This window comes from Chelonia mydas, chromosome 1 (genome assembly GCF_015237465.2).
Source record: "Chelonia mydas isolate rCheMyd1 chromosome 1, rCheMyd1.pri.v2, whole genome shotgun sequence".
NCBI classification, from domain to species: Eukaryota; Metazoa; Chordata; order Testudines; family Cheloniidae; genus Chelonia; species Chelonia mydas.
This window is the reverse complement of record NC_057849.1, coordinates 112,737,001-112,762,708: the sequence shown is the minus strand read 5'-3', so window position 1 is coordinate 112,762,708 and position 25,708 is coordinate 112,737,001. Positions and strand designations below refer to the sequence as shown.

The following is a 25,708-nucleotide window of genomic DNA, read 5'->3' as shown; positions in this document are numbered from 1 at the left end:
TAGGGGTTCTGAGAAACAAGACCAAGTTAAATAGCCAAAGACACTAATCTACATTTTGGAAACATGTAGCTACTTTTGAGCAATAGGTACTGTACTGGACTTCTGGGACATAAAAATAGGCAGATACAATATTTTATGGGGGAGGGGGGAGATTTTTCTTGATAGGAATCTGCTGGATTTTATCCTGGAGTGAGTGTGTCCTATTTAATTCTATCCAGAAATATGGGATTTGGTAATGGAAATATTGACAGGACCATGATGACAAAGGGGCTTTCTGTCATGCCAGATTAATCCCCCAGAGGTAACACAGCAAATTGTTTATCCTAATAAAATCCTGACTAAAGAACTAACATTTTATCAGCACACGTTCTGTACACTTATTTCCTGTGTGCTGAGCAAAGCTAGGATAGCTGTCAGACATACGCTGATGCTGAAAGCTTGGAAATTACTGTACAAGGAGAGACTGTTGAGACATCCTTATTTAGCAGCACCAAAGTACATTGCCAATAGGAAGGGGGTGGGGGAAATGGAGGCTCAGCTGTGTTTACAAAGGCAAGAGAAATTTTCCTGAAGTGAAGCCAACTCTGATATGAGCTATTAATTTAGCTTGATTTTGTGGGGCTAATTTTGAATGGGGTTTGAATGTCATGTTTTTGAGCCAGAGTATAAACAATTTACTTTTGTTCATGTTAGAGTTACATGTTCTTGTTTTTAAAACTGGTGTCTTGTATTTAGTCTCTGCTACTTCTATAACATGGATGGGATTGCTAGAGAACTCCAAAAAGTTTACGCCTGATCAAGATTTCATGCCAATTAGGTACCAGATGCACAATGGATCTGAAACATTTAGTAATGCTACTGTACATATTTGATTAAAAACAAGAAATCTTGTTACATTGAAAGCAAAGTGATGTAAGTCTTAACAGCACAGATGTAGCAATTGGATTAAGAATCTGTACAAGCGCCAAAGGGATTTTACATTTGTCAATAAAGATGTATATTTTTTTTCTTAAAGGAAAATTTTCCTTATCGACCTCATTTAGCAAGATATGAGAGTATGTGCCTAATTTTAAGCATATGATGGGACTATGAAGGTGCCTTAAGTACCTTGCTGAACCAGGGCCTATGAATTAATATAGTTTATCTAGCCATGTTAATTATTTGATTGGCTCAGTACAGGGCTCAGCTAACTGACTTCTCCCTTGAGGAGGTCCATGCCATGTCATGTGCCACAGTAACTGGAATATGTGCATAGCCCAGTTACTTAGTTCTCGGGAGCATGGACCTTCTGAGGTCTAGTCCTAGCTCCGAAAATGTCTTCACCTATGACTTTGGATTAGTTTCTTAACTCCCTGCCTCAGTCTCCCAATCTGCAGATGAGATTGATGGTACTTCCTTATTTTAGAGGGCTTCGGGGAGGATTAATTAGTGAGGGCCAAATTCTGCAATCTTCCCTGGGAGAAGATTTGCTCATTTAAGGACGGCAGAACTTCATCTCAGTGTTTGAGTAATACCAGGAGGAAGAAAAGTTGCAAATGGCTCTTTCCACTGATTTTTAGTGGGAGTTGGATCAGGCCCTAAAAGTGTTATAGCGAGATAGAGCTATTAAGTGCAAGTATCATTTGCATGGCTACATGTACAATAACTTAAGAGAGATGCTGACTACACTAGTTCCAACATGTTGAGGCAGTCTCCTGAAAAGTGTGCATATAAGTTAAAAGGCCAAAGTCTGCCCTCAGTCATGCAATTTCATTGGCTTCTGATCCTGCACAGGCATAACTAAAGGCCAGATTTGCCCCCAAATATGTGCCTGCCTGAACTTTTGTCTGACAATCCATGTGCTCTATTAGTGATGGATATGAGTGTCTGTTGAGGTTGTGTGTTCTACGTACAAAATAATTGCCTGAAAAATAAGTTTTTAAAATATTGATATGTAGTAGGCCAGGTTCTATGCCAATGGTACAAGCTGTGCGGCCCCACTAAGATGAATGAGTTGACCAGATGCCAAAACAAAATACAAGTATATAACAAAAGTAAGTTTCCCAGCCCTGAAGAAGAGCTCTGTGTAAGCTCAACAGCTTGTCTGCCTCACCAGTAGAAGCTGGTCCAACAAAACATATTACCTCACCCACCTTTTGTCTCAAAAACAAAATATTGTCATTGTATTTTGGTTTTTTGACCTGGCCGTCACAGCTACAGAACTTTGGACAGGACAGACACAGAGACAGATTCTAAACACACTCACACCAGTGCAAAGCCAGTGAAGTCAGCAGAGTTTCTTCTCGCATGCACCAGCCTAAATGAGATCAGAATTTGGCCCACAGCACTTCTGAGAGTTTTAAAATTATGACTTCTCGAAAGCACTGCTTCCATTCTCTCCTCAGCATCAGCCTGAGCAAGACTTCAAAGATGCTGCAGAGCTGCTGGCTCCATTCCATCGTGCTGCTCAGGGGAAAACTTTTGAAACTTTGCTCTCACCAATCAGTTGATGGATGCAGGGTCTGGCAGCTCCGCTTCTCCTTTGAAGATCCACTCCTGCCAATTAGCAGGACGGATGAGAGCCAACCCAAGCTCCTTGTTCTTTTATGCCCTGCTCAGGCTGTTCTTGCCAGTCAGTTGAGAGGAAGAGGCAGCCTTTATTTTCATATTGTACCTCCCACCCTTCAGCTGGAGGAAACAGTGGCTCACAGCCAGCTGAACTGGGTAAGGAGCTTCTCTTTTCCCCTCTTCAACTCTATGGACCAGCAGTGGGAAGGTAACTTTAAAAAAAAAAGTAGTCAAAGATTTAAAAGGAATAGATAGTTCCTGTTCCAATACAAATGATTTGATGTGGTAGAGGGACCTGATGGTGAGGAGGTTTTCTAGTCCACATGTGCATGTTGATTAGATCATGGCTTTCCTCCTAACCATTTGAGACAGTTCCCTGCTTTGCAGAGCGGTATCTTGGAACCTTATTGGCCTACCCACGTAAATAACTGTGTGTGTCCTCAGCTCCAAAGCTGGTGACGGTTTAGAGATGATTCCTATTCTGAGCAAGCTGTAAAGCTTTCAGCTCCCAAGCATGCTTGTTTAAGGGGAGGCTGGTGGCTGGGGGAGGCAGGGAGATGGTTGGCATAGGGAAGGAGAATGGAGTGCATGGTGTTGGAATGGAACTGAAAATATTAGCACACTGTTCCACTTTAGCTTTGACCCCTAAGCACTCATCGTGAACATTATTTCAAATATTCAGCCCAAAAAATGAGGATCAGATCCTTGTCCTCATCCTCCTCAAATCCTTAAAAAAAAAAATCCGCTTCTGGCCTTGACAGCAAGTATGTCAGATTTCAACTCCGGAGTCCCTAATCTGAGCTACACCCCCAAGGTTTATAAATTCAATGCAGACAGCCCCTGAACTGCAGTGCTAAACATGGCCCCACTATAGAGATTTTATTAGGAGTTAAAAATACATTTTGAAACGTGGGGTTTGAGCCCAAGGGCTGTGGATTCAATTAAAATCAAACAGATGGGGACTGCAAAGATTCATTAAAGTGACAGACACCTTTGCCACATTTAAGAATTCTAATAAAGTAACCCGCATATCAGATTGATAAAATAACACAAAACCTGATTCCCAGGCTGCTGCTGCTGTTCATTGTCTTGATGACACTGCAATACAAATAATAATCTCCAGTCGAGGATTGGAGCCCCACTGTGTGAGGCATTCCCTTTACACACATACATGGCTTGTCTACACACACTTTTTGTACTGCTTTAACTATATCCATTTGGAAACCACTATAGATAAATTAATACAACTTTTAGAGTGGATGCAGTTATAAGGAAAGGTGCCTTACACTGATATGGCTTATTCCTGGAAATTTATCAAAATAAACTAGACTGGTATAAGCCACTTCATAGTGATATAACTCTGCTTGCACTAGGGGGTTGTACCACTTTAACTACATTGGTATCAAATCTAACCAAAATAGCTACATTGATATGATGACTGCGTGTAGTCCATGTCATAATAGATAAAAATGTTTTTAAAAAGTCATTGTCTCTTATCATAGGTTTAGAGCTGGTCAAGAATTTTCCAACAAAATTTTTGTTGGTCAGAAATTGCCAATTCAGCAAAACCAAACCTTTTCCTGGGAACACGCTCGTTTGGATCACACTTTCCACAGGAAAGGTTTGTCAGGTCCAGGATGTAATTTGTAGTCTGACTCAGAGAGCGAGAATAGCCCAGTGATTAGGGCACTTGTCTGCAATATGCCTGATTCAGAGCAGGGACTTGAACCTGAGTCTCCTGCTTCCCTGGAGAGTGCACTGACACCAGGCTACTGGCTAGCTGGAGTGGGGACATGCACGTTCTCTCACACTGTTGTTGTGAAAATGTTCCAAAGATCTCAGTTTTGCCCTGATGTGGAAGAGGAAAATTTTCATGGACTGGGGAAGAGCATTTCCTGCCCAGCTCTCGTTTAGACTGCAAGCTGTTTGAGGCAAGAAGTAGAGTAGAGATCTCTACAGACACGGGGGTGTGACAAACACAAGCTGAGGAAGGAAAACCCAGGTAACGGTGAAATTATCATATTTGGCACACATGGGCAGTGGGTGAAACTTCCCCTGGGGAAAGCAAGCTCCTTGTCCTGCCTCTTCCGCCCACACTCTACCCCTGCTCTGCCCCAGGCCCCGCTGCCACCCACAACTGACTCGCCACTCACCTCTTCACCCCCTCTCCAAGATCCCCTTCCCTGCTCACCACCTCCCCCGCTCACCCACCTGCTGCTGGCCTCTTCACACACCCCTGCCAGACCCTTTCCCCATCTGCCACGAGCCCTCCCCCACCTGCTGTTCAGCTGGCTCGCCTCCTCACTCTGCTGCCGCCACTGCCCCCATGACACACTCTCCCCTGTTCACCTTGAAGCACTAATACCATTCCCCAAGGGAACTGAACATGGAACGGGTATAGCCAATTGCCAGATAGTCTCCTCTGCAGGGAAGGGAGTTCGGTGTGTGCTGTATAGAGAGAGGGGAAAAGCCAGGCTACTTGTGCCAACCTGAAGCCTCATCTCTCCTTTTGAAAAAGTGCTTGTCATTGACAGGCTGCATCAAGGCAGTAGTTTAATCACCTTTCTTACCCAGACTTCCCTGCCGGACTCGTTTACTTAAACTGGGTTTGAATAAAACGACTAGATCAGTGGTTCCCAAACTTGTTCCACCGCTTGTGCAAGAAAAGCCCCTGGCGGGCCGGGCCGGTTTGTTTACCTGCCGCGTCCGCAGCTTCGGTCAATCGCAGTTCCCAGTGGCTGCAGTTCGCTGCTCCAGGCCAATGGGAGCTGCTGGGGTCACCAAATGAAATGAATAGGCACCAGGTTTAAAACAAACAGAAGGAAGTATTTTTTCACACAGTGCACAATCAATCTGTACAACTCCTTGCCAGAGGATGTTGTGAAGGCCTAGACTATAACAGGTTCAAAAAAGAAGTGGATACATTCATGGAGAATAGGTTCATCAATGGCTATTCATTAGGATGGGCAGGGATGGTGTCCCTAGCCTCTGTTTGCCAGAAGCTGGGAATGGGCGACAGGTGATGATTACCTGTTCTGCTCATTCCCTCTGAGGCACCTGGCATTGGCCACAGTCGGAAGACAGGATGGCTAGATGGTCCTTTGTTCTGACCCAGTATGGACGTCCTTATGTTCTTAAGATATAGGAAAGCCTGAGACTCCTGGATGCTGGAGTATCTGTCATCTTTATATCAACAGCTTAAAGTCAGGAAATATTTACTGGGTGTTTTTTGGTGTCCAAATAACTGATAAATCTGAAATGGAGGATATGACATGAGATGCTGGAAACTGCTGAGCTACAGTATTGTAAATGATTAGAAAAAGAATTTGGCTCAATATTAGATTTTTCTGCATTGTTCTTAATTATCTTTTTTATTTTAATAAAATCTTGGTTTACACATGTGATATAAAACCATGTTTTGTATCCCCAGTTTGTATAAAACAAGCCACAGTGTAGTGGCGGTGGTAATATAACGTAACTGGCTGGCACCAAATGTTATTCTGTTACAAACATCTCTGATTTTAAACTTCCACAGCAACTTCCATATGTTAAGAAAGTTAAGTGGCTGATCAAAATACTTGATCTATTTGCAGACTGCTTAACTTATATAAATCATTTGATTACTGATACCATGAGAAAGCAAGAATAATTCCTTAAGGGCTCAATCATGCAAACACCTATATATGTAAGCAACTTGATGCCCTTGAGTACTCCCACTGAAGTCAATGGAACTAGCACATGCATAAGTGTTTTTTAGGATCTGGCTCAAAAATAAAAAAAAATCAGGTAATTGAGTCTCCCATATTCTCTGGGGATTTTTTTCAGGTTCAGATAACAACTAACAGCTAGATTCCCTGTGCAGCTATTTATCAGGACAATTTCACTGAGAGAATCATTTATCTCTCTAGGTGCTTATTTGGGCTCAGCATCATAATACCTGAGCATCTCACAAACATTGATGTGTTCCTCCTTTTACCGTCTCTGAGGCTATGGAAATGTTGTCCCTGCACTACAGACAGAGGACCAGAGACAGACAGTCATGCAGGAAGCCTGTGGCAGAGCCAGGACCGGATTCGGTTCTCCCGAGTCCCAGTCCAGTGCTTTAATAAGAACCTCCTTCGTGTCCACCAGAAATAGAATTACTGACTTAACCCAACACCCTATTCAGGACTGCATGAAAAAGAACAAAGATAATACCTGGAAATATCTCTAATATAGCAAGATATGGACACCTGGATTAATGGTACCAGTAGATTGTGCTTAATAGCAACCCAGATAATGACCACTTCTGGTTAAGTGCAACATTTTGATGGGAACCAATCCCATCTCAATGACTGATTTGGATATTGGCACTGGGATGCCGCTTATTAGCAACCATTGTATTGGAAGAAATGTCCCAGCTGCAGGCAGGTTTGTGGAACCGCAGTCCCAGAAGGAAGTGCTGGGATGGCCCTTCCTTGGTGGCAGCTCTGTGAACCTGCCTGTAGCAGGTGCTCAATCCATCCTAGTGCTTCCTTCTGGGGATGCAGCCCTGCAAACCTGCTTGCGGACAGGGACTGCTCAGGAGGTACAGGGCTGTGGGCTTGGGGGGGTGGGGGGCAGGGCAATCGCAGGAAGGGGGCTGCAGCCTAGATGCCAGGGCTACCCAGTACCTCTCTCTGCACACTCCAGGCAGTGCCCTGCGAGGGGGCTGCACCTAGGGAAGGAAGTTCTGGGACATGCTAAACCCCAAACCCCAGAGAGTGCAGGGAGAGATACCATGCAGATTCATGGGCCCCACTGCTGGCACTCCCTGTGGAAAGCCCTGGCATCCCCTCCCCACTGCTGCCCTGCTCACAAGCAGAGTTGCAGCCAGGGAAGGCCATGTTCGTAGTGCTGCCTTCTCTGCATGCAGTTCGGCAAACCTGCCTTTCAGGGCTAGCAACTGTCGGATAATGGCAACTGTTGCTGGCAACTCAGGCTGGGTACTAATAGTGGAATCTGCTGTAGTGCTAAACAACACAAGCTAAAATGTCCAAGGGAACGATCCTAAGGAACGAGGATCAAAAGGTAACAAAGTCAAGGTTCATCATTTGTTTGGCAGTTGGTTTGATAGCTTTCAAATACAAAAGTCTCTTAGGGATGAGGGTAAAGAGGCTGGAGGATCAGCCTGAGTTGACAAATACCGTGGGCAACACCTGGCAAACGTTATCAGAGAGAGTTTTCAGGGCTTTACATCAGATTATTCTTTCTTTGGGGAGCAGATGAGAAGGAATCAGTGGTGTTTGCTTTCAAGTCTGAGGGAAAAAAAATAGAAGAAATCTATCGTAGGAGCCAGATCTTCACTTGCCCTCACTCAGAGGTCATTAACCTTCAACCGCACATATGCAAGGTTCAAAGGGGAAGCACTGAACCAGGGGAATTCTTCTTCCTTTCTCTCCTCCCAGAGATTTATTAAACTAACATCTTTATTATTCAAAATATTTGAACAAGTGGGTCCCCCTCTCTCGGAGCCCTACAGCTGCCATCCATGAAGCAGAAGAACAAACCACGAGAATTGTGCTAAGCACAACATGCCCCCCCCCCCCAATACTTTGCCTCCTTTGCATAATGACCTCTGAGTAGGGCAGGTGGAGACCTGAAGTTTATGACAGATTAGTTTGTTCTCTACTGGAACAGAAAGCAAACACTCACGATTTGCCTTTAATGCTGGCTGCCCTAAATCAAAGCTGCTGAGACCTCTGCCTGATAACGTTTACCAGATGTAGTAGTGCAGAGATGTCTCCACATTATCCCCCTCAATGTACTTTTAATTTATTCCCTTGGAACTACTTTTATATTGAAAATTTAAGGGCACAATGAAGTCCAAGAGTGTTTAATCTTTGCCTTCAATGAGAGAAAGGTTAGGCATCAAAATGCAAACTTAAATAACAACATTTCTGCAAAGCCAGTACATTCAGATCACAGTTGCCAACTTACATGTGGTAAATAAGCACCCCGACTTTCACAATAAGCCAAAAATCAAGCTAATCCCCTTTCAAAACAAGGCCAAAACAAACCAATCCCTAAGAACCCCAACACTCTATGTGACTAGATCCCCCCCGGCATGCAGTCTGGGACTGTGGTGGACCCGCTGTGCACCCCTGACTCTCTCCCCCTGTTGCCTCTGCTTGCCGGGAGCCAGTCAAAAAAAAGAACCAGCAAGATACAAGCCAAACAAGCTACAAGCCAAAAATTAGCCAACAAGCAACTCAGGAGCCAATTAAGCCAAAAACAAGCCAAATTTCTGGTTTTTTCTCACAGGTTTGGCATGTCTGATTCAGATTCCTGTTCGATGTCCCCTGAGTGAAAGGTTCTATCTAGAGTAAAAAGAAAAGCAAATCTGACAGATTTTTGCAGCACTGCACACTCAGTTTGCTTGCAGCTCTCTGCCTGCTGAAATTTAGTTTGCAATTTCAGGCATAGAAAAAAAGAATTCTGTGCAGCAAGCCGCTGTTGGCAAAAGGACGGAGCCAAATGGAAGAAAAGAACAGCAAAAACAGTAAATATTTTTGCTGACAGAAGCATCCGGAAGTGGAAAATGTCAATTGGGGGATTCTCACTGGTTGCTGCAGGCACAGACAGGATTTGGAGATGCTGGGCTATAAGCAGCTCTTTCATGTGCAATGGAAAGCAAAAGACAGAAAGAAGGGGTTACAAGATCTCCAAGCATTGAATAAAACGATGTAATTCAGACATTGCTTTATAACTAGCAATTGCTTTCTCAAGGGGCAGCAGAAAGCCCAAGGCTGGCGGCAGCTCTGCGAGGAAGCCTTGCAGAGAATAATGAGAGAGCCCACATGTTGGTACAGTGGGGTGATTGAAGTTTTGAGTCAGGAGAAAAGCAAACAAAGAGACATAAATGCCAATTTCAAAGAAGCAATCTGTTATGCAAGCCTCAAGTGAGGCTATTGTGGAGAGGGGAAAAGCAGGAAGGGGGAAATATAAGCATTCATATTTCACAGACCCAGCTGCCAACAGCAAATGAATACAAAAGCACTGTTACCCAATTGCTACAAATAATGGCAAAATCAGGCTTTTTAGCCAACAGGAGAAAGCTGTGTATTGCATAATTAGATACATTCTACTGTTATTAGGGCTCTACTTCTATAAGCATACTCAGCACTCGAGAATAGGTGAAAAATGCTAAACAACAGGATAAAATCCCTGCTTCCAAAGAACTTCCAAGTCCTTGTCACGTACGTTTGCATATGCACCCCAAGGACACGGAAACATGCCAGTCAAGCCGGCGTGTCCATTACCCTAGGCAATATGGGGTGCAGTGAGTTTGTCCGGTCTCCGGTGACAGCTGTTTGTGAAGATCGGGGGCCCTTTGCCAAGGGGTGCTAGTGTCACAGTGAGCTTGGGGTGGCTGACAGTGTGGGGCAGGGCACTGAGGCTGCTGGGGCAGGTAATACTCACTGGGCTGGGGGGAAGGCAGTGCCGGGATGGGGCAGGGGCAGGTACCGTCAGTCTCCAGCGCTCGGGCCGCGCCAGGGCCAGCAGCCTCTTCACCTCGGAGTCTCCCCCGCTTGCTCGGGGGCCACTCCTCCTCTCCGGCTCACTGGCCGCTGCTGCTCTCAGCCGGCAGGTGCGGGGCCCCAGCCGAGACCGGCCCCTTGCGTCTCCTCCGCGGCGGCGCCCCCCGCCCACGTCCTCTTGGGCAGCCGCGGCAGCAGCGGCCGGAGAGCCTGAGAGGAGGAGTGGCCCCTGGGGAAGCAGGGGAGGTGAAGAGGCTGCTGGCCCTGGCGCGGCCCGAGCGCTGGAGACTGACAGGTACCTGCCCCTAAGCAATAGTATAAAAAAAATTTGGGGGCACCACTTTTTGGCTCCCCCAAATCTTGGCGCCCTAGGCGGCCGCCTAGTTTGCCTAGTGGTTACACCGGCCTTGGGCCCGGGGGCCTGGCTCCACCAATGTTCGGGGCCGGGTCTCTCCCCCAGCCCCGCCTGCCACCACTGCCTGCCTCCCCCAGAGCATCTCTCAGCCCCGCCTGCCACCCCCAGGTGATTTAAAAGGGCCCAGGGACCCCCGGCCGCTGCTTCCAGCAATGATGAAATGATGCACCTATCCTCCATGAATTTATCTAGTTCTTTTTTTAACCCTGTTATAGTCAAGTCTGTTTTTTCCCCCCCTTACTACTGTGGGTTAAAAGTCAACCACTCGTACATATGTCTCCAAAGCTATGTGTCTGTCTGCTTCTTCCTTCATGCGCCCCTTCTCTTTAGGACGTCCAAAGGTTACCATGCATGTTTGTTGTCCTTGTTCAGGATGAAATGACAACTACTTGAGGGCAGAGGTTCTTGTTTCCTTACTTACACCAATAAATGTACAATTCACACTTGCCGATGGAATTGATCATCTGGTCTGTACCAACTCACTGGAGTAGGTGTGCCATTGCTGGAATCACTGGACTATGTCGGGTTTACTCTGTTCCTTGGCACCTGCCCCAGTTAAGTTCCAGCATATGCAGAATGCACTGCCACCTTCTCTCGTATGTAATCATGTACAACGAAGAGCTGCCATGTCCCGCTGTTGGGGACACTGGGGCATGGCCACTAGGTAACTCGAGGGGATGGAAGACCACGAGTGTTGATGAAGCCCCCTCGCTCTAGGCCCAAGTGTCCTTGGCCCCCCGCTCCTGCCTGGAGGCACTCGCAGCAGCTCTGCATACTAGGCCCAAGTGTCCTTGGCCCCCCCGCCTGGAGGAACTCAGAGCCGTTATGCTGAGGATCTGCAACAATATGTTGCAGAGTCAGACTGCCTGAAACTAAACAAGGCCAAACAGGACAGATATGGAAGAAAAATGCTGAATAAAGCAGCTTTATGTATAGTTTAACAAATGATACAAAAAACAAGGGAACTAGCTGGTAACTGGATTGGCTGGCTATATGGATACTTAAGGCAGCTTGCTATTGGATAAGTATGCTGAAGAAAGGATGTATAAAAGCCTGTGTAACTTCCTGCTCTGTGTGCAGGATTTGAGATTCTATTCTCCCTGTACCTCTTTGAAACTTCAAATAAACTTTTCTGCTTCTCCACCCCATTGTGATTATTGGGTGAAGCACACCGGGTAGCGAACCAACCCCTGCTGTTGTTTTGCCTCTCGGCACTGGGTGCCGGCAACACTGCCATTGCCATCAGCTCCTTTTGACTGCATGTTAATTTCAAGATCAAGTGAAAATTACTCTTTGCTTCATGAAAATGCACCAGCCCACCCCATGGCTTCTCTCTCTCTTTCTCCCTCCGCCCCCACGTCCCTTTCCTCAGCTATCTCTGGCCAATGCACTGTCCTTGCAAACAATTGGTTCACAGACCAGCCCTTTCCTCTGCAGCTCCTCTACTCTGGCACTGAGCTAGTTGTCAATCATGATGGTTATCATGATCGAGCCCCTAGCAAAACTAGCATGGTGTGCTGCCCCGGCCTCCTTGGTCTCCTCGCTGCTCCAGGCAAGGAGTAAATCGTGACAGGTCTATCTGTTGCAGTGAAGGCTTCCCAGTGTCCTGGAAGGGTGGAGTCAAGGCCCTGCCCATGCTCTGTCTCTTCCCACCCATCTCTGTGAGTAGGGGATGTAGCTGCTGAGGCCAATAATAACACAGGGAAAGAGAAAATAATTTTGAAATTGGCTTACATAAACTCATACTGCATTGTGGGATACCGGTGGTATGACAGACACTATATAAAATAAAGCTGCTTTCTGCTGAGCTAGTGCATCGGTTGTGCGATCACACCTGGGGAGACAGCATGGCAAGTGGTTTGAGCCTGGGACTGGGAATCAGGGCTCTTGTTTTCCAGTTCCAGTTTTGTTCCTCGCTCCGTGGGTGGCCTTGCACAGGTGGCGGTTGACACTTCTGTGATGATGACCATGCTACTGCTTACCTGCAGCAGACAGATGTTAGCGCTTTCTGTGTGAGGCTTACATCACTAATGGGCCCTCATAGGATTTCATCCCCAAATACCCCCAGAGACTGAAGGGGGAAGAGACTGCTTGTATACCAACTGTGCCTACTTGGACTATGGAAAACTGTCAAAATTTTAAACAGCATTTTCAATTTCAGTGTTTTTTCTTGGGCCTGCTTGCAGGGTAGGGGGCTCTGCAGGAAAACATGTGGTAAGGGCCTAGCAGCTATCAGTCAGCAGCCAGCCAATCTAGAATACGGTGGGGCGAGGTATGTCTCTCTGTTTTAGGAGACAGCCTGTTTTGTCTCTTTCTGTTTTTCGGTTCTTGTGGGTTGCCATTCTGAATTCTAAAAAATAAGTTAGTGTTACATTGCAACCTTCCAGGAAGAGTATTTGTTTTTATCTAATGTCTCTGTTTGTATACAGTGAATATATAACCTTTGTGCTCCCTGCATGCTGAGGAAGGGCTCTTTTCCCAGGCCTCATATAAAAGATCACAAAGGGCAGCAATAGGATGGCCCAGTGGAACTGAACGCATTGTACTAATGGTGTGGAACGACTGTGGCTTCTACTTAAGCCTTTGGCTTGTATTGCAGCGATGGGATGGCCATGCTGTAGCCCTGACCCCAACCAGGGGTTGAGATGGATTTTACTTTCCCAATGCACCAGAACTTCATCTGCACAGCGTCAGGTGACTCAGGCTTTACGGCTATTAAATGGCTCCCCTCCGAGGGTTTACAAAGTGCTCGGAGATCCTTGGATGAGAGGTGCTATGGAAATGCCAGGTATTATTCATCTGAATATTTTCTCTTTTCATTGTATTGCTGGCACTTTCTGTTAAACGGAGCTCAGAGTACAGCAACACGGGCTGCTCCTAACGAAAGGAGCCCTGGGCAAAGCATCACATTGGTCTCAATATTAAAAGTCTATTTTAAAAAAAATTATATAAAACAGACAGTTCAGAAATGAATCAAGTAAATGATGAAAGTCAGAGCCATGTGTGTGCCCCTCTGTTAATTAGCCAGACATCTGCTTTAACAGGTATTATTTAAAGGAACCAATGAGTTTATCCCTGAAAAAGTCTCCTATCAAAGGGACATTCAGTCACAGGAGGATTTTATTTTCCTGGACAGTTCCCCAGCCATATGCTGTTGGTCATTTATTTTTAATGTAATATCTTCTCATGTTCATGCTACCTGAGTGGAATTGAGGTAGGGACAGGAAAGGAGGAGGGGATGCCACATCTCTCTTGCTTCCTAGACTCCCTAATAGATTTTTCTTTAGAAGTCCTCTTAGAATGAAAACCTGCTGTTCTCTTTCATTCCACTGTGCTTCACAAGCAAAGTCCTGCTCCCCATCACGTTGGTATGCGATGCACAGCTGCAGGCCAGCTTTTTTGCTGATGTGGACAGTGTCATGGGGATCCTGTGCAAAACACTACATCAGATGCTCATTTCTTGGCCCCATTTGCCTGCCCCTGCCCCTCCCCAGCTCCCTCCTTTTTAGATCAGGAAAATCATTTTAGTAGAGAAATTCCAGATAGTCCCGTAAACTAACAATAATTCTGATAGGTGTCTGTTATGAGGAAAATGCATCACATCTTCTCCCTGCAGTGTATTGTTCTCACCTAGCAGCTGTTTTAGAGGCTTGTCGGGACAGTGTAACATTTGCTTTAGAGGAAAAGAAAAAACCTTGTAAAAATGGCATGGGTCAGGGGAGATATGGGGAATCTGTAACTTCCTTTTGCTCTGGACAAGCCTGTTCAAGTCAAAGAATGTTCCCCTGAATGCATGGACAAAGTAAAGCAAATTAGTTAGTCTACAGTTCATTTTTTTCCACGGGTTTCCTTGACTTGTTTTTGCTGCACATGGTGTTTTTCCTGCCTGCTCCTGGACAGTAGTGGTAAGTTCTCGTGAAACTGCAGTTATCCTCTGTCCAAACTGTTCACAGGAAGTTCAGCGTGCTTCTGTTTTCACTTAGCTCCAGAGGTTCTGTAACAGGGCACTTTTTGGAAGTATGGTTCATCCACTTCTAAAATCCAGTTTGTTCTCAGCATTGTGTATAATAACCCCTTCCAAGCCTGAAACTAAAATCTGCCTCCTGCCTTTCCTTTTGACTCATCAATGTCAGTGTACTGGGCATTTCATGTTTTCTTTTTCTATACAGTTGTTTAAAATGTATTCTCTACCAGCCTGATAGCTGTGAAGACTGAGGATCACTAGGTACCCACAGAAGAGTTACAGCAAGGCAGTCGGCACTGCAGGGGTCCCCACCCTGTCCTGCCAACATGCCTCTGCTATTTCAGTGCTAAGGTATCATGAGTGACAACTGAGGCCTTAAAAGTACAATCGAAAGATGTTCTGCTTTGAATCCTCCACTGTTGTGGCTTATATCCTCACCAGACACACTTGAGGGAATTTAATATAGGGCCAGATTTTGAAAGTGAGTCACCTAACTGTCATATACATGCAAATATACCTGAGTTATATATCCAAACTGGGTGCTTACTTGCATAAATTAGATGTGCTTTAATATATGTGTCTAAATGGACTCATCTAATTTTGGAAATCTTACTCCTCAAAGCTTTAGTACATAATTTGGACAACAGTCCTCTAGATTACGCTCAACACCAGAATTTTCCGCATGTGGTTAACTAATTTATTTTCAGAACAATATTCCATAACAAAGAAATTGTGTGGCTCTATTTACACAATTTCCTTTCTTAAAGAATTTTTTTTTTTTTACTCAGAACGTTAATCATAAGAAAACGTTGTGTTGTACTTCACTTCAAATCTGTACATGTTTTTCTGACTGCAAGCTCATAGTGTGTTTTAAAGGATAGCTAGCAAAGTCTGATCAGTGGCCTTTATCTTTTGACTGTTATGACTTTTGGAAGAAAAGCTGCTTTTTTTCTCTCAAGACACTTCAGTGAAAATGATCTTTTGCACATGTTCAGTGTATTCCATGTAACTTTTATTCTGCCTGATTTGTTTTATATATGCTGTTGCTAGTGTTTTTCTTCTTTTTTTTTCTTTCATGCCATTTTGGTGTCTTTTATTTTATGCTATTGAAATAATATATCCGGCTGTGTGCAGTCATCTCTGTAGGAAGATAAAATCTGATATTCAACAGTCATGGTAAGGATATTCAATACATCAGCTTGAGGCAGAATCAGTTTATTCCTCTCTGTGATTTCCTCAGGCATCTGGAAATGTTGGGTTTGTTTGTTTGTTTGTTTTTGGTTTTAACTACTTCTTTTTATATTATTAAATGCAAAAAAGTATGTTTAAAAATAAAGGGTCAAACTCTGACCTGGTTTTCTGTGGGAACTGCAGTAGGATGGTATTTAAGATCAAACACTGTTTAGCATTTCGCAGCAGAAAAACAAAAATGGGGTTTGCAACAATAGCTACAGGGTGAGCTACAGTCCCGCTTATGTCTCGCTGAAGGCATTGAAAGAAACCATACTTGCTAGAGACAGCTCTAGGACTTGCATATCAGACATTTTCTTTATTTTTCTTCTTCCAGTTTTTTTTTAACTAGGGACGTTTGCAATAAAGTAAAATCTTTGGGTTTTTTAAGAGATTATCTACTTCTGCTGCTTATTTCCCTGCCCCCCCCCCGCCCATCATTTCCTCTTTGTAACACCCAAATTGGTTGCTATGGAAATGTTTATAACTTCAAAAAGAGGCTCATGACTGCACATAGGAAATTAGCAGCAGGAGTTGAAGAACTTTTAAAGGTGCTGTGAAATGCTTTAAAAATCAAATAAAAGTTCTTTTTCTGCATACACTGTTTACTTTAGTGGGCTATAGTCCTCCTAGCTCCTCTGTCTAGTGCTGTTACTTATGAATTTTCAGAGCTTTTGTGTTTCATCCTGATGTGATCTGAAACAGCTGAAATTTTAAACGTCCAAGTTAGGGTTAATAATGAAAATGTGAACAGATCCTCAAGAACAGACTCGTTGGCCCAATGCTCTATTGGCAGTGACTCTAGCCCCATTACAAAAACCACTGTTCGGATACTACAGCTGTACAAGATTGACCTTGATGGAGAATCTGGGGTATTTCTCTGACTATGCCAAGCATAAGGGATGACATTCTGAGTCCACTAGAGTCAATGGCAAAAGTCCCATTGACTTCAATGGGCTAGGCTTGTACGTGGAAACATTATTCTTTTGGGGTTCTTTCAAAGGAAAAAAGATGTGTGATCTTCAACGTATCTCTATGATCATCTACCAAAATAACTGTAACTGAGCAAATTGTGATTAAAATGTAGGAAAATATAGGAAAACTCTCCCCTTTTTGGCTGAGGAAGCAGCATGCACAGTCACCTAGATCTTGGTAGGAACAAGGCTTGCATGCTGGGCCAAATTCCGTCGTCCATTACGTGCATGTAGCACCCTCTGCAGTTAATGAGAGCTGCCTGTGGATTGGCATCTGAGGGGAAAATTTGATTGTTTTGAACTTTGCAGCCTTTGTATTTGATTTTTTTCTAATCCTTCCTAATATGATACATTTCTATTGCCTTTGATCGTTGAAGCAAGGACTGTCTCTTGTCATGTATTTGTACAGCACCTAGCACAATGGGGTCCCGAGCCTGACTGAGATTTTTGGTCACTAGTGCAAACACTAATTTAGGGAACTGTTCTTCTTCTAGTTACTGCTATTTAAAGTACAGTTCTACTTTAGAAGGTGACCATGTTAAAGAAGCCACCTCCTTACTCAACATGTCTAGTCTTGGTTATCTTGGCTGAACTCTTTATAAAGTTTTCCCTTACGGGCTGCTGTTGCTGCTTCTTTCTTCTTCTATAGATTGTATCATTGTGGCAGTACAATTCTTTTTCAGACTTGGCTTTCTTTTATCCTCCACTGTCTCCTTCATTATGACCACTCCATCAATTAGGACAAGTTACCCTCTATTTAATGCAAGTTTCAGAGTAGCAGCCGTGTTAGTCTGTATCCGCAAAAAGAAAAGGAGTACTTGTGGCACCTTAGAGACTAACAAATTTATTTGAGCATAAGCCCGATGAAGTGAGCTGTAGCTCACGAAAGCTTATCCTCTATTTAATGGAATTTTTGAATCCATATGGCCCAGTCCAAATATAAAATCTCTTCCTTACTCCATGGATAACTCACACTGCAGTGCCATTTGCAAACCTATTAATCATCTTCCTCACTTGAAGACTGCTCAAAAGCATTCATAAGACTAGGAAGCCATGACAGAGTGCTGGGAGCTCATGGTGAGCCAGCACTCTGATCACTCTGGTACCAACTAGAGAGGTCTGATTGGGGAATGGAATGGAATTAGCTAGTCAGGCTGGCTGGCTGGCTGGCTGGGTGAGCTAAAGGATTAATTAGCCCACCTGCTCAGGACTGACAAAAAGGCACAGGAAGGAAGTGCATGGGAGAGGTGCAGGGCTGCCTGAGCCCAGACTTAGAGAGAGCTCAAGGAAGGGAGATCTCTTCTCCTCTCAGGCCTTGGGGAAAGGGCTGATGGTACATGAGACGCTGTGAGTAGTATTGCCACACAGAACTGTAGAGGTGCTGGTGGAGGGATCTGAAATAAACTGTACAGCGTGGAGTTTGACTGGTTGGTGGAGTCTGAGTGGTTTCTGTGGGGCTAGAAGGTAGGAGCAGAGCATGCCCTGAGACAGGCTGCTATCACTAGAAAATTCACCTCTTTGTAACTTTAGTATATTTGTCCCCTTATACAGCTGGTTTTCGAAGAGGAAATGTCATAGTATCTAATAGGACAAAGAAGAGATAAAATTGCTTGCCATGGGGAAAAAAGAGAAATAACCTGGCCAGATGTACGACGATAGCAACAATATGTTGACCAATAGGTTGACAGAGCCTCCGCTTCCCCCGCACTGAATCCATCAGTTATTCTATCAAGAGTACACACTTTGCTTCAATACTAGCTTAGTCACTGGGGAGCAAATTGGTTAACCCAAGGAAATTAAAATTGATTAACCCAAGGAAAAGTTCATGAGAAAATAAAAGAGCCTTAGAATATCACTAAAGGGAATCCCCTGGTGGCATAAAACTGGCATAGCTAACTTTACACCCTTTGCCCCCCACCTCTGCATAGGAGGCATAGGTGTGCCAAGGATGTAACAGGTATAGCCAGGGTGCACTCTGCTCCAGTGATCTACAATTGGCTGAATAGTGCCCAGATGACTATTCCATCTGATATAAATTAGAGCAGCCCTATGGCTGCTCTGATTTGTGCTGAAGGTCAGTTTAGCCCTCCACTGACCCAGGATTGTGGGAAGTGGAAAGACTCCTTTGCCTTCTCCCACTCAGCTGCACTGAGCATTGAGACCATTCTCGCTTTTCTAGAATTGGCATGAACTATAGAAATGATTGATACCTGGAGGAATTGTTATCTGTTGAATAGAACATATTCTTCTCACTTCCTTTACTGTGCTATATTTTCTAGGCTTCAATTTTTTCCTTATTTCATAGTCTTGATTGCAAAAGATAGGTGGCTGTGACATATTACCACCAGGCATATCAGACCAGTCATCGTTTTTGCCAATGGCTTTAATGATATGCAAGACACCTAGCTGGAGCTTGACTGATACGTATTCAAAGACTGCCCTATTAGAGATTATAATTTTAAAAAGTGATTGAAGAATATATGGAGCAAAATGGTGGTACAGTTATTTCATACACAACAATACAAGAGAACTGGAAGTCCTGCTTAAGAAGAATCCTGAAAGAGAAAGCAGTCACAAAACAAAAACCAAAGTATAGTAGATATAGAAAGTAAAGTAGAACCATTGCTGGATTTGTATATGGAGATACCAATTGATAACATTTAACATGGCAAAATTTGACTTCAACTTTTTGTTTAATAAAAAAGCAGAGCATGTTTTCTTTTATTTGAAGTTTAAAGATGATGAACAGAGTATGAGGGCTCGTAAACTGTTAGCTGCCAACAGTTAAGAGCCCAAGTATCACAAAGACTTATTCCAAACAGATTTTCTCAACAAGGCTTGCCAAGTCATAGCCCAGCCGGAATAGCTAATGAATTGTATACATTTTGAAATATGTGCATGTTATACAGGCTTTACTAGAATTCATCACTCTGAGGAAATTAGCAAATTTTAATAGAGGTAACATAGAAAGTCCCAAGAAATTAAAATGGCAGTAAAGTACATAGATGGAGATAATTTCTAGGAAAGGGTGTCTTAGCACACAAAGTTTATTACATCTATTGTGATTGCAACCCTGTTTTACCCTGTCTTCACCCTGATATTGATGGTGGTGGTCTTAGAAGCTGAGGAAAGGGGCATGTGTGCACGTCACGTTATGAGAGCTATGATTTCTTCAGTGCTCAGAGAGGAATCCACTGGAATGCGTGCGTTGTTGATCTATGTCACTACTAAATGTAGAAGAAAAGGTCCATGCCAGCTCTTCACATGAAGGCCCCAGTTCAGCAAAGCACATAATCACTTGCTAAATATTATGCCTTCAAATATGTTTGTACTTTGCCTACCACAATTGGGTCCCAATCCTGACAAGGCCTTCTGTAATGCAAAAGCTAAATATGAACTAATAATAAAAAAAGAAGAAAAATAACTTAACCAATGCCCTGATGCTCACTGAAATCAGTGGGAGTCTTTCTATTGATGTCAATGGGTTTTGTATCTGGGCCCACAAAACAGTTTATATTTTCCTCTGGGGAATAAGCAACTTGTTAATTTGACTAGAATTTGTTGTGTTTGGTAGCTAGAGTGGGAATGAGAGGTTTGTATTTGTACTGAGGAAGTCTTGGTCTATGTCTCTTTCCCACTCTGCTTTCCCACTCTCTTCTTTTCCAATTCATAATAAAGAAATGTAAATCAATGCATCATCTGCCGCTGGCAGCAATGACTAATGAACATGACTTATCTAACAGGCATTATCACAGAGACAATGAAAGCCCAGGTGACACTTCATAGAAAACTTTGAACTTTCATTTTCCTTAGATAAAATACCTGCTCTGTAAGCAAAATTGTGTATATTGTTTTCCCCTTGGTCTTTATTAGCTAGGACATTTGCATAATACCAAAAGGCTTGTTTCTGATGCGTTCACCTTCTCCTGCTGCTTACTCCTCTCCTGAAGTTTTAATCCTCTGTTGGCAAACTGATAAATAATTTCCACGAAATGCAATTATGATGTCACTAACAGAGGATTACCCCTTCAGGTGAGGCATGAGCGCGAGAAAGTCCGAAAGAACAAAGATTATGTTTCCTTGTCCTGCACCCTATTAAAACTTTTATTGCCTATAAAAATGGGAAGAGAAATGCACAGAAAAGGAAGCCACCATGATAGAGATCATAGCCTCTCATATATTTACCATGCACACCACAACTGCTCTGAGATAGATCATGAGCCTAGTCTAAAGCCCACTGAAGGGCTTCCAATGACTTCAATGGGTTTCAAGTCAGGCCTGTGCCCAATGAAATTGAATAATTAAAAAAACAAATGAAAAAGGCACACCTGCTTTGGGCATCATTCCAGACTTGAGCGCATATGTTAAATATTCCCAAACAAGTCCATGAATTACCACATAGAACCATTTCCCGATGGAAATGGGCTGAGCAGCCCACATCAGCATCTAAGGCTTCAAGTTCCAGCCAGGCTGTGGCACTTTGATTGGACTAAGCTAGTCACAGGAGAAAGGGGAAAAGAGAGTCAAACCAGGCTTTTTAACCGGCAAAATAATTGAACTGGAAGGTGTCAATTAGGGAAGGGAGAGTGAGTAACAAGCCCACACATTGGACAGAAAGCCCTGTTTTCTTTTAAGAAATGTGTGAACAGAATCAGAATGAGCTCTACCCTGACATCTGATGGTGAGCTGTGGAAAAGGACTTCACGGGCTGATCTCGTTTGCATAAACACACCCACCCTGCCTAGCATGATGGGACTGCTTGCCCAAATGGTAATTTTGGCTGCTGTGGGATCCCCAGTCTCTTTGTTATTGGGGAAGGACTAATAAAGTGTTGTTAGCCTGGTTATATGAATCAAGGACAGTAGAACTGTACTTGGCATTTTATGACGGAGGGACTCACCCTCAACTAAATAGCACTCGCTAGGCAAGGGACATGGGTTCCAAAGCCCAGTGAATTAAGGGGGGGTGGCGGCTTGGGACAGGTATGTGTATCTGGTAGTGTGGCAGCTCTGTTCTGAGGGCCCCTAAATGCAGCTTTAATCTCTCTGTGGTATTATAACAGAACTAATTTTGACTCTGTTAAGAGTCTTGTTATGTGCTACAGAGCTGAAATCACTGATTCCTAGGTCTAAGCATTAGACCTACTTTGGGCTAGTGATTCTGAGTGTGTCAGCACTGAGGCTCCCCTATTAACAGCTGAAATCACTAAAGAGCTGAAGTTACTGAGAGCTGTGTTATGTGGGGGTTGAAGACATGTTTGTGAGCAGCTGGCAGGAAGTCTGGTTGAGAGGCGTGGCTGGTGGTGAAGACTGCAGCAGAATCCCACAGAGAGGTGTGGCGTTTGGCCGGCGACCTGAGCAGTGAAGCATGTAAGATGCCCCCATACCTCTTTACCTCCCAGCCTGAGTGGAAGGGGGAACTCTGAAGATGAACTTCTGAACTCTGGGGCTGTGCTGGCCAAGGGAAGAAACCATGGGTGGGGTGACTGTTAGGTTGCTGGACTTAAGGACCTGAGGAAAAAAGGACACTGCGAAAACTTACTTGGAGGTGGGTCTTTTGCTCATGGTTTGTGTTATGGATCCTGTTTGTGGTGTTTCCCCAACATAATGCTACATTGTTTCCATCCTTTATTAAAAGGCTTTTGCTACACTCAGACTCTGTGCTTGCTAGAGGGGAAGTATTGCCTCTTAGAGGTGCCCAGGGGGGTGGTATGTAATTGTCCCAGGTCACTGGGTGGGGGCTTGAGCTGGTTTTGCATTGTGTTATTGAAAAGGAACCCCTGGATACTGAACAGAGTTGCTGCTAACTCTGACAGGCAGAAGGTTTACAAATGTTTCCTGTTTATCATGGTCAATCCCACTAGAAGATGGCCGAAGGACATGAAATGAAGGTTGTGGTTAATGTGGGGCCCAGGACAGCTGGAACAGATAGAGTATGAATCAGCAGTCTGAGTCACTTGCCTATCAAACAAAAGCGTTAGACTAAGATTTTCAAAGGAGACTAAGGAAGTTAGATGCACAAATCCCACTGGAATTCACTGAGAGTTGGCAGCCTACCTCCCCCGGCTCCTTTGAAAATGCCAACCTCATTGCCTTTCTGGGGAAGTGGGAGGCTCCGTGTTAGGTGCTCTCAGAAGGTTTATCATACCTGGATTTTTTTTTTTTTTTTTAGTTTGACTGCTTGTGGTTTAATAATTGTAATGTCATGGAGATGAAACTCTGCAACCTTTAACCCCAACAACTGGTGTGATGTGGAGGTTGGAGAGTGGGCCAGCTTACATAGTTAACAAATATTTATAGGGCTTCATAATAGCTGCTGGCATTAGAACAAGGGCAGTAAAAAGGGGATTAAATGAAGACAAATGTGAGACACAGGCAGTAACAAATACTCCAGCAGATGTGTGTGGAAATTAATGGTATGGTGATACCATGTGGTGCATCAGAATTTGTTAAATGTGTCTCTTGATACCAGTTTTTAGTGCAGAATGAACCTGATGGGTAGGAAAGGAAGAGCTACACAGGTAGAAGTCTCATCACTGCAATACATTCGCTGCATATTAATGACCTAACGGAGACCAATTAAAAATTCTTTTTTTGTTATTTTGTGCTGCACAACCTTGCCACCAAAAGTATATTGCTGGCTGTAGAGTGGCTCCCCTAACAAATGCATCAATTGGGTTTGAGAGGGGAAGATGAATTTACAGCTTAAGCATAAGGTTGGTAGTCAGGAGATCGAGGTTATATTCCTAATGCTGCCACAGATTTCCTCTGTGACATAGGGAAAATCACCTCGCTTCTCCATGTCTGAGTTTCTCCATGGTAAATAGGGATAAGAATGCTCCTCTACAGTACAGTGTTTCACCAGATGTATTGTATGGCTTTAATTTGGCTTTAATTAAATTAAATGTATAGGCATTACAGAAATGCAAAATATATTTTGCTACGATTTAAAAGCCGCACTGTGTTTCAGTGTGCTACTTGAAAATATTTACCTCTCAGCTATTTTACAGATATGTACATAAAACATTTTCAATCTATTTTAACCCTGTTTTAAAAGAAACACAAAGGGTAATTTTTTGGAGCTTGATCCTTCGGCCACTCCCCTTGTGTTCACCCGCTGCAGCCTGGTGGCAACACAACTCGTTGAGTGTGAATTTTTCTGTCCGTGGCCCTTGATCAAGATGGAGTAGGGGAGTGTAGGTTCCAAACACTCTTCACCCATCTCTTTGGAGGATGTTTGTGTGAAACAGCCCATGCAACAGTAATTTAACAAAAGACAAGGTCTATTAAGCATACAGAGAACTGAATTTCTGAAAAGGTTCTTGAAGTGTAAACCTAGATACATTAAAGTTCTCGAACACTAAACTAGATTCAGCATTTTCAGCCTAGGAATAGAGGGGGAAAAAAAAAGTGAATAGTTTATGTCTTGCGAAGGCAATTGTCTCCTTTAACCACTGTTTGATCAGCCTGTCAGCACTGCTTGCTGTTCAGACACTGACTCCCTACCTTTGCCCCCAGGACCCCTTATCAAGCCTCTGCTTTTGGGTCAGCTTCCATGTTCAGATGGCCTCCTGCCTGTCCATGTCTCCCACACTCCCTCATGAGTTAGTCCATTACCCTATCAAGGTGATGTTTCAGTGACCTTTACACAAAGGAGTTCCCTAAGAGAAAGGTAGGATTGGGGTAGGTGCCTGGGTTTGTGGGTGTGTGTAAAACAAGATGCAGCAACTCTGAGAACAAAATATGTATTGTTTGCACAAAGCAGGAAGGTTTTAGAGCAACAGGGAAAGGTTTTAGAAATGTAAAGGTGCTATACACAGAAAGCAATGGCATAATAGCTTCATACTACGTACTGTACACACTGCAATTAAGAATGTGTCTGATTTGTCACTCAGTCACCCTGCCTGTGTGCCCATGGCTGTTTGGTAAATCAAAAAGATCCTTCCAGAGATAATATAAAAATGATTTTCCACAAGGGCACAAGTGTTGGCTATAAATAGCCCATTATGTTTAAACATATCTATTAGTTGTGGACCAGTCCCTTTTAAGCAAACATTGTGGGATTAGAGAGACTGAAAGAGGAAGAATTTTTATGGAGCTCAGGGTATTTTAAATTCTTACAGAGTAGGGTAATTATTTATTAAATAACCATGGCACCATGGTATCTGTGTGCTGATCTCTGAACAAAATACTGCTGATGTTTCAGAGATCTATTGTGTCCTCATGTATATGTCACACAAGTGGGTTTTCATAACATGGTGTGCTCAGATAAGTGAGAGAGCTGCATAAATACAGTCTAGTTTCAGTTATTGGTATGCAGTCTGTGAAATACGGCTCAGTGACTGGCATGCAAGGAGGCAGGGGCAGCAGCCCAAAGAGGCAGAGACCGCAGGAAGAGTTTCCCCAAAATAGCTACTTCAGTCACTGTATAGCCTAATATATGTAGGATTTTTTTTTTTACAGATGTTAAATCATGAGTGTAAAAATTAAGCCGGATTTAGGCTTAAGTCTTATTCAAATAAGTTGTTACAAGAAATACTGAACAAACAGGGTTTCTCTTTTCTTCCAGCTCTTGCTTGGCTCACATAGTGCGAACAGTTAATATTCTGCTCAGATTTTCTAGCAATATCCAAATGCCCCAATTTTTAGATATCCCTTAGCTGAATACCTAGTCCTCCCCAAGGCTTTGTCTACACTACCTCGCCTAAGTAGGCATAGACCTCTAGTGTAGATGTACAGTTCTATTGTCCTTGATTCACTGACAAAAGGAGGTTTTCTGATGGTGTAGGAACATCACCTCCCCAAATGACGTTAGCTATGCTAATGGTTTTCATCGGCAGAGCTGCATATACACTCAGGGTTTTGTCAGCATAACTATGCCGGTCAGGGAGGTGGCTTGTTCGCACGCCTGACTGACATAGCTAGGCTGCTACAAATTTTAAGTGAAGAGACTGAGCCTAAGTGATCATGAATAAAATCTACCTCAGAGTTTTGGTCACATGGATTCCTGCTAAACTTTTACATGGAACTTTGCTTGAAGCCACCAGTCAATTATCTGCCCATTTTCCAGCAATTCAGGC

At 43.7% G+C, this 25,708-nt stretch overlaps 1 protein-coding gene across 2 annotated transcripts in view; it reads left to right on the top strand.

Moving 5' to 3' along the window:
- Positions 1–2,388: 2,388 nt before the first annotated feature.
- ECRG4 (ECRG4 augurin precursor) overlaps positions 2,389–25,708 on the top strand; it is a 69,900-nt gene continuing 46,580 nt past the window's right edge. The window contains exon 1 of one of the 2 annotated variants that reach the window (XM_043536418.1): positions 2,389–2,703. The gene's annotated coding sequence lies outside the window, so the exon portion shown is untranslated. Of the gene's footprint in view, positions 2,704–21,646; positions 22,177–25,708 lie in introns of those variants that run through there. The other variant, XM_037897720.2, reaches the window with a different exon arrangement.